Consider the following 7,574-nt stretch of genomic DNA (forward strand, 5'->3'; position numbering starts at 1 on the left):
GGTTGGACCAAGTCCTCACTGACATTTGTGAAGAGGGCGCTCAATGGAAGAGAGATTCAAGAGGGAAGCCGGTTCAATTGAGAAGGCATGACCTCAAGCCCGTGGCTAGAGGATGGTTGGAGTTTATCCAACGCTCAATCATTCCCACTAGCAACCGGTCCGAAGTTACTATAGACCGGGCCATCATGATTCGTAGCATCATGATTGGAGAAGAAGTAGAAGTTCATGAGGTTATAGCCCAAGAACTCTATAAGGTGGCGGACAAGTCCTCTACCTTGGCAAGGTTAGCCTTTCCTCATCTCATTTGTCACCCCTGTTATTCAGTTGGAGTGGACATAGAAGGAGACATCCTCATTGATGAGGATAAGCCCATCACTAAGAAAAGGATAGAGCAAATAAGAGATCCCACTCATCATGAAATCCCTGAGATACCTCAAGGGATGCACTTTCCTCCACAAAACTATTGGGAGCAACTGAACACCTCCCTAGGAGAACTGAGTTCCAACATGGGACAACTAAGGGTGGAGCACCAAGAACATTCCATCCTCCTTCATGAAATTAGAGAAGATCAAAGAATCATGAGAGAGGAGCAACAAAGACAAGGAAGAGACATTGAGGAGCTCAAGCACTCCATAAGACCTTCAAGAGGAAGAACAAGCTGCCATCACTAAGGTGGACCCGTTCTTTAATCTCCTTGTTCTTTATTTTCTTGTTTTTCGAATTTTCATGCTTATGTTTATCTATGTTTGTGTCTTATGATCATTAGTATCTTAGTGTCTATGCCTTAAAGTTATGAATGTCCTATGAATCCATCACCTCTCTTAAATAAACAATGTTCTTAATTGAAAAAGAGAAGAATTGCATGGATTTTGAATTTTATAACAGATTAATTATTTTGATGTGGTGGCAACACTTTTGTTTTCTGAATGTATGCTTGAACAGTGCATATGTCTTTTGAATTTATGGTTCATGAATGTTGGCTCTTGAAAGAATGATGAAAAAGGAGACATGTTACTGAGGATCTGAAAAATCATAAAAAAATGATTCTTGAAGCAAGAAAAAGCAGTGAATACAAAAAAAAAAACGAAAAAAAAAGGGAGAAAGAAAAAAAGAAAAAGAAAGAAATAAAGTTGTGATCCAAGGCATAAAGAGTGTGCTTAAGAACCCTGGACACCTCTAATTGGGGACTCTAGCAAAGCTGAGTCACAATCTGAAAAGGTTCGCCCAATTATGTGTCTGTGGCATGTATGTATCCGGTGGTAATACTAGAAGACAGAGTGTTTTGGGGCACGGCAAAGACTCAATAAGTAGCTGTGTTCAAGAATCATCATACTTAACTAGGAGAATCAATAACACTATCTGGATTCTGAGTTCCTAAAGAAGCCAATCATTCTGAATTTCAAAGGATAGAGTGAGATGCCAAAACTGTTCAGAGGCAAAAAGCTAAAAGCCCCGCTCATCTAATTAATACTGATCTTCATAGATGTTTTGGGAATTCATTGCATATTCTCTTCTTTTTATCTTATTTGATTTTCAGTTGCTTGGGGACAAGCAACAATTTAAGTTTGGTGTTGTGATGAGCGGATAATTTATACGCTTTTTGGCATTGTTTTTAGTATGTTTCTAGTAGGATTTAGTTAGTTTTTAGTATATTTTTATTAGTTTTTAGTTAAAATTCACTTTTCTGGACTTTACTATGAGTTTGTGTGTTTTTTTGTGATTTCAGGTATTTTCTGGCTGAAATTGAGGGACCTGAGCAAAAATCTGATTCAGAGACTGAAAAGGACTGCAGATGCTGTTGGATTCTGACCTCCCTGCACTCGAAGTAAATTTTCTGGAGCTAGAAGCCCAATTGGCGCGCTCTCAACGGCGTTGGAAAGTAGACATTCTGGGCTTTCCAGTAATATATGATAGTCCATACTTTGCCCAAGATTTGATGGCCCAAACCGGCGTTCAAAGTCACCTTCAGAATTCCCAGCGTTAAACGCCGGAACTGGCACCAAAGTGGGAGTTAAACGCCCAAACTGGCACAAAAGCTGGCGTTTAACTCCAAGAAGAGTCTCTACACGAAAATGCTTCAATGCTCAGCCCAAGCACACACCAAGTGGGCCCGGAAGTGGATTTTTATGTCATTTACTCATCTTTGTAATTCTTAAGCTACTAGTTCCCTATAAGTAGGACCTTTTACTATTGTATTTCTCATCTTTTGATCACTTTAGATCTATAGATCATGGGGCTGGCCTCACGGCCATGCCTAGACCTTGTTCTTATGTATTTTCAACGGTGGAGTTTCTACACACCATAGATTAAGGTGTGGAACTCTGCTGTACCTCGAGTATTAATGCAATTACTATTGTTCTTCTATTCAATTCAGCTTGTTCTTATTCCAAGATATCACTTGTTCTTCAACTTGATGAATGTGATGATCCATGACACTCATCATCATTCTCACCTATGAACGTGTGACTGACAACCACCTCCGTTCTACCTTAGATTGGGTGGATATCTCTTGGATTCCTGATACACGACGCATGGTTGCTGCTCGCCTGACAAACGAGCGCTCGCCTGACAACCGAGCCACCCATTCCGTGAGATCAGAGTCTTCGTGGTATAAGCTAGAATTGATGGCAACATTCAAGAGAATCCGGAAGGTCTAAACCTTGTCTGTGGTATTCTGAGTAGGATTCAATGATTGAATGACTGTGACGAGCTTCAAACTCGCGATTGTAGGGCGTTAGTGACAGACGCAAAAGAATCACTGGATTCTATTCCGACATGATCGAGAACCGACAGTTGGATAGCCGTGCCGTGACAGGGTGCGTTGAATATTTCCACTGAGAGGATGGGAGGTAGCCACTGACAACGGTGAAACCCTTGCATACAGCTTGCCATGGAAAGGAGTAAGAAGGATTGGATGAAGACAGTAGGAAAGCAGAGAGATGGAAGGGACAAAGCATCTCCATTCGCTTATCTAAAGTTCTTACCAATGAATTGCATAAGTATCTCTATCTTTATCTTTATCTTTTATTCATATATCATCCATAACCATTTGAGTCTGCCTGACTGAGATTTACAAGGTGACCATAGCTTGCTTCATACCAACAATCTCCGTGGGATCGACCCTTACTCGCGTAAGGTTTATTACTTGGACGACCCAGTGCACTTGCTGGTTAGTTGTGCGAAGTTGTGTTTATGCCATGGTATTGAGCACCAATTCTTTGGGGCCATTACTAGGGATTATTTGAGTTGCGAAAAGTAGTGATCACAATTTCGCATGTCACAACTCAATCTCTAAGATCCCTTGTTGAGGCATGGCATAACTGTGAGGCAGATTACCAGATCTTTGGCAACTGTCACAATTAAGTACAAACACTCAGGAATCTTTATAGAGGGTAGGCCAGTAGAAGCCGCATTGGAGGACTCTTGTGGCTGTTCGCTCACTTCCAAAATGTCCTCCATACTGTGATCCATGGCAGTGCCATAGGATCTTCTGTGCTTCTTCTTTAGGCACACATCTACGGATTACTCCATCTGTACATCTCTTAAAGAGATACGGTTCATCCCAAAGATAATACTTTGCATCTCTGATCAGCTTCTTTGATTGCTGCCTACTGTATTCTTTGGGTATGAATCTCACTGCCTTGTAGTTTGCAATGTCTGCAAACCATGGCACTTCCTAGATGGCAAAGAGTTGCTCATCCGGAAAGTTTTCAGAGATCTCAGTAAGAGGGAGGGACGCCCCTTCTACTGGTTCTATTCTGGACAGGTGATCTGCTACTTGATTTTCTGTCCCTTTTCTGTCTCTTATTTCTATATCAAACTCTTGCAGAAGCAACACCCATCTTATGAGTCTGGGTTTTGAATCCTACTTTGTGAGTAGATATTTAAGAGCAGCATGGTCAGTGTACACAATCACTTTTGATCCTACTAAATAGGATCTGAATTTGTCAATGGCATAAACCACTGCTAGTAGCTCTTTTTCTGTGGTTGTGTAGTTCTTCTGTGCGTCATTTAGAACACGACTGGCATAGTAAATGACGTGCAGAAGTTTGTCATGCCTTTGTCCCAACACTGCACCAATGGCATGGTCACTAGCATCACACATTAGTTCAAATGGCAATGTCCAGTTTGGTGCAGAGATGATTGGTGCTGTGACCAATTTAGCTTTTAAAGTCTCAAATGCCTGTAGACACTCCTTATCAAAGATAAATGGTGTGTCAGTAGCTACCAGATTACTCAGAGGTTTGGCGATTTTCGAAAAATCCTTTATAAACCTCCTATAGAATCCTGCATGCCCCAGAAAGCTTCTGATTGCTTTAACATTGGCAGGTGGGGATAATTTTTCAATTACCTCTACCTTAGCTTGATCCACCTCTATTCCCTTGTTCGAAATTTTGTGCCCAAGGACAATTCCTTCAGTCACCATAAAGTGACACTTTTCCCAGTTTAAAACTAGGTTAGTCTCTTGGCATCTCTTTAGAACAAGTGCCAGATGGTTAAGACAGGAGCTGAATGAGTCTCCAAATACTGAAAAGTCATCCATGAAGACTTCCATAAATTTTTCCACCATATCAGAGAAAATTGAGAGCATGCACCTCTGAAAGGTTGCAGGTGCATTGCACAGGCCAAATGGCATCCTTTTGTATGCAAATACTCCAGATGGACATGTGAATGCCGTTTTCTCTTGATCCTGGGGATCTACTGCAATTTGATTATAACCTGAATATCCATCCAGGAAGCAGTAGTATTCATGACCTGCTAGTCTTTCTAGCATCTGGTCTATGAATGGTAAAGGAAAATGATCCTTTCTGGTGGCTGTATTGAGCCTTCTATAATCAATACACATACGCCACCCTGTAACTGTTCTTGTAGGAACCAGTTCATTTTTTTCATTATGAACCACTGTCATGCCTCCCTTCTTAGGGACGACTTGGACAGGGCTTACCCAGGGGCTGTCAGAAATAGGATAAATAATCCCAGCCTCTAGTAATTTAGTGACCTCCTTCTGCACCACTTCCTTCATGGCTGGATTCAGCCGCCTTTGTGGTTGGACCACTGGCTTGGCGTCACCCTCCAATAGGATCTTGTGCATGCATCTGGCTGGGCTAATGCCCTTAAGATCACTGATGGACCACCCAAGAGCTGTCTTGTGTGTCCTTAGCACTTGAATTAGTGCTTCCTCTTCTTGTGGCTCTAAGGTAGAGCTTATGATTACAGGAAAGGTCTTACCTTCTCCCAGAAATGCATATTTCAGGGATGGTGGTAATGGTTTGAGCTCGGGTTTAGGAGGTTTCTCCTCTTCCTGGGAGATTTTCAGAGGTTCTATTATTCTCTCTGATTCCTCCAGACCAGGCTGAACATCTTTAAAGATGTCCTCTAGCTATGATTCGAGACTCTCAGTCATATTGACCTCTCTTATCAGAGAGTCAATAAGATCAACACTCATGCAGTCATTTGGGGTGTCTGGATGTTGCATAGCTTTGACAACATTCAACTTGAACTCCTCCTTATTGACTCTCAGGGTTACTTCCCCTTTTTGGACGTCAATGAGGGTTCGGCCAGTTGCTAGGAAAGGTCTTCCTAGAATGAGAGTTGCACTCTTGTGCTCCTCCATTTCCAGCACCACAAAATCAGTAGGAAAGGCAAATGGCCCAACCTTGACAATCATGTCTTCAATCACGCATGATGGGTATTTAATGGAGCCATCAGCAAGTTGAAGATATATCCGGGTTGGTTTGACTTCTTCAGTCAAACCAAGCTTTGTGATAATAGATGCAGGTATTAGGTTGATACTTGTCCCAAGATCACATAGAGCTTTCTTGGTGCAAGTACCCTCTAATGTGCATGGTATCATAAAGCTTCTGGGATCCTTAAGCTTCTCAGGTAAGCTTTCCAGGATAACTGCACTGCATTCTTCAGTGAGGTAAACTTTTTCAGTTTCCCTCCATTCCTTCTTATGATTAAGATCTCTTTCATGAACTTAGCATAAGAGGGTATTTGCTCAAGTGCTTCTGCAAACGGAATCTTTATTTCAAGAGTCCTGAGATAGTCTGCAAAGCTGGCAAATTGCTTATCCTGTTTTGCTTGGCGGAGTTTTTAAGGATAAGGCATTTTGGCTTTATATTCCTCAACCTTAGTTGTTGTAGGTTTATTACCTACAGAAGTGAGTTGGGAAGCCTTTTTAGAAGGGTTGTTATCAGCACTTGTATGTGTCTGATCCCCCACTGGCATTTGAATACCAGGGGTGGAAGCTGGAGTGGCGTTAGATGCCAGCTCCTTGCCTATTTCTGGCGTCTGAACGCCAGAACTGTGCTCCCTTTGGGCGTTCAACGCCAAGTCCTTGCTTGTTTCTGGCGTTGAATGCTAGGAATGAGCATGGTCTGGGTGTTCAGTGCCAGCATTATTCTTCTCTGGGCTCTGATTGTCCTCAGAGGGATTTTGGGTAGCCATTTGTTCATTTCTTGGCTTCCTGCTGCTTTGAAGTGAGGTATTTAATGTTTTCCCACTTCTTAATTGAACTGCTTAGCATTCTTCTGTTATTTGTTTTGACAGTTGCTTTTCTATTTGCTTTAACTGTACTTCCATATTCCTATTAGCCATTCTTGTTTCTTGTAGTATTTCCTTGAATTCGGCTAGCTGTTGTGTTAGAAAATCCAGCTGCTGATTAAATTCAGTAGCTTGTTCTACAGGGCTGAGTTCAGCAGTTACTATTTTAGCCTCTTCTTTCATGGAAGGTTCACTGCTTAGGTACAGATGCTGATTTCTGGCAACTGTATCAATGAGCTCTTGAGCTACTTCTATTGTCTTTCTCATGTGTATAGAGCCACCAGCTGAGTGGTCTAGAGAAATCTGAGCTCTTTCTGTAAGCCCATAGTAGAAGATGTCTAACTGCACCCACTCTGAAAACATTTCAGAGGGGCATTTTCTTAGCATCTCTCTGTATCTCTCCCAAGCATCATAAAGGGATTCATTATCTCCTTGTTTGAAGCCTTGGATGCTTAGCCTTAGCTGTGTCATCTGTTTTGGAGGAAAATAGTGATTCAGGAATTTTTCTAACAGCTGTTTCCATGTCCTTATGCTGTCCTTAGGTTGGTTATTTAACCACCTCTTAGCTTGATCTTTTACAGCGAATGGAAACAGTAATAATCTGTAGACATCCTGATCTACTTCTTTATCATGTACTGTGACAGCAATTTGTAAAAATTGTGCCAGAAACTCTGTAGGTTCTTCTTGTGGAAGACCGGAATACTGGCAACTTTGCTGCACCATGATAATGAGTTGAGGATTCCACTCAAAACTACTAACTCCAATGGAGGGTATACATATACTACTCCCAACAGTAGTGGGGTTAGCATATGACCCCAGAGTCCTTCTAGACTGTTCATTTCCACTTATATCCATGTTGGAGTAAAGGGGGTAATGTGGATTTAGATTTTTAGTTTATAAATAAATAAATAAATAAAATTTTGAAATAAAATAAAATAAAAACCAAAATAAAAATAAGATAAAATAAGAAAATTAAAATAAAAAAATTAATAAGAATTTGAAAATATTTTATGAAGATTTTCGAAAAA

This window comes from Arachis stenosperma, chromosome 9 (assembly GCF_014773155.1).
Source record: "Arachis stenosperma cultivar V10309 chromosome 9, arast.V10309.gnm1.PFL2, whole genome shotgun sequence".
NCBI lineage: Eukaryota > Viridiplantae > Streptophyta > Magnoliopsida > Fabales > Fabaceae > Arachis > Arachis stenosperma.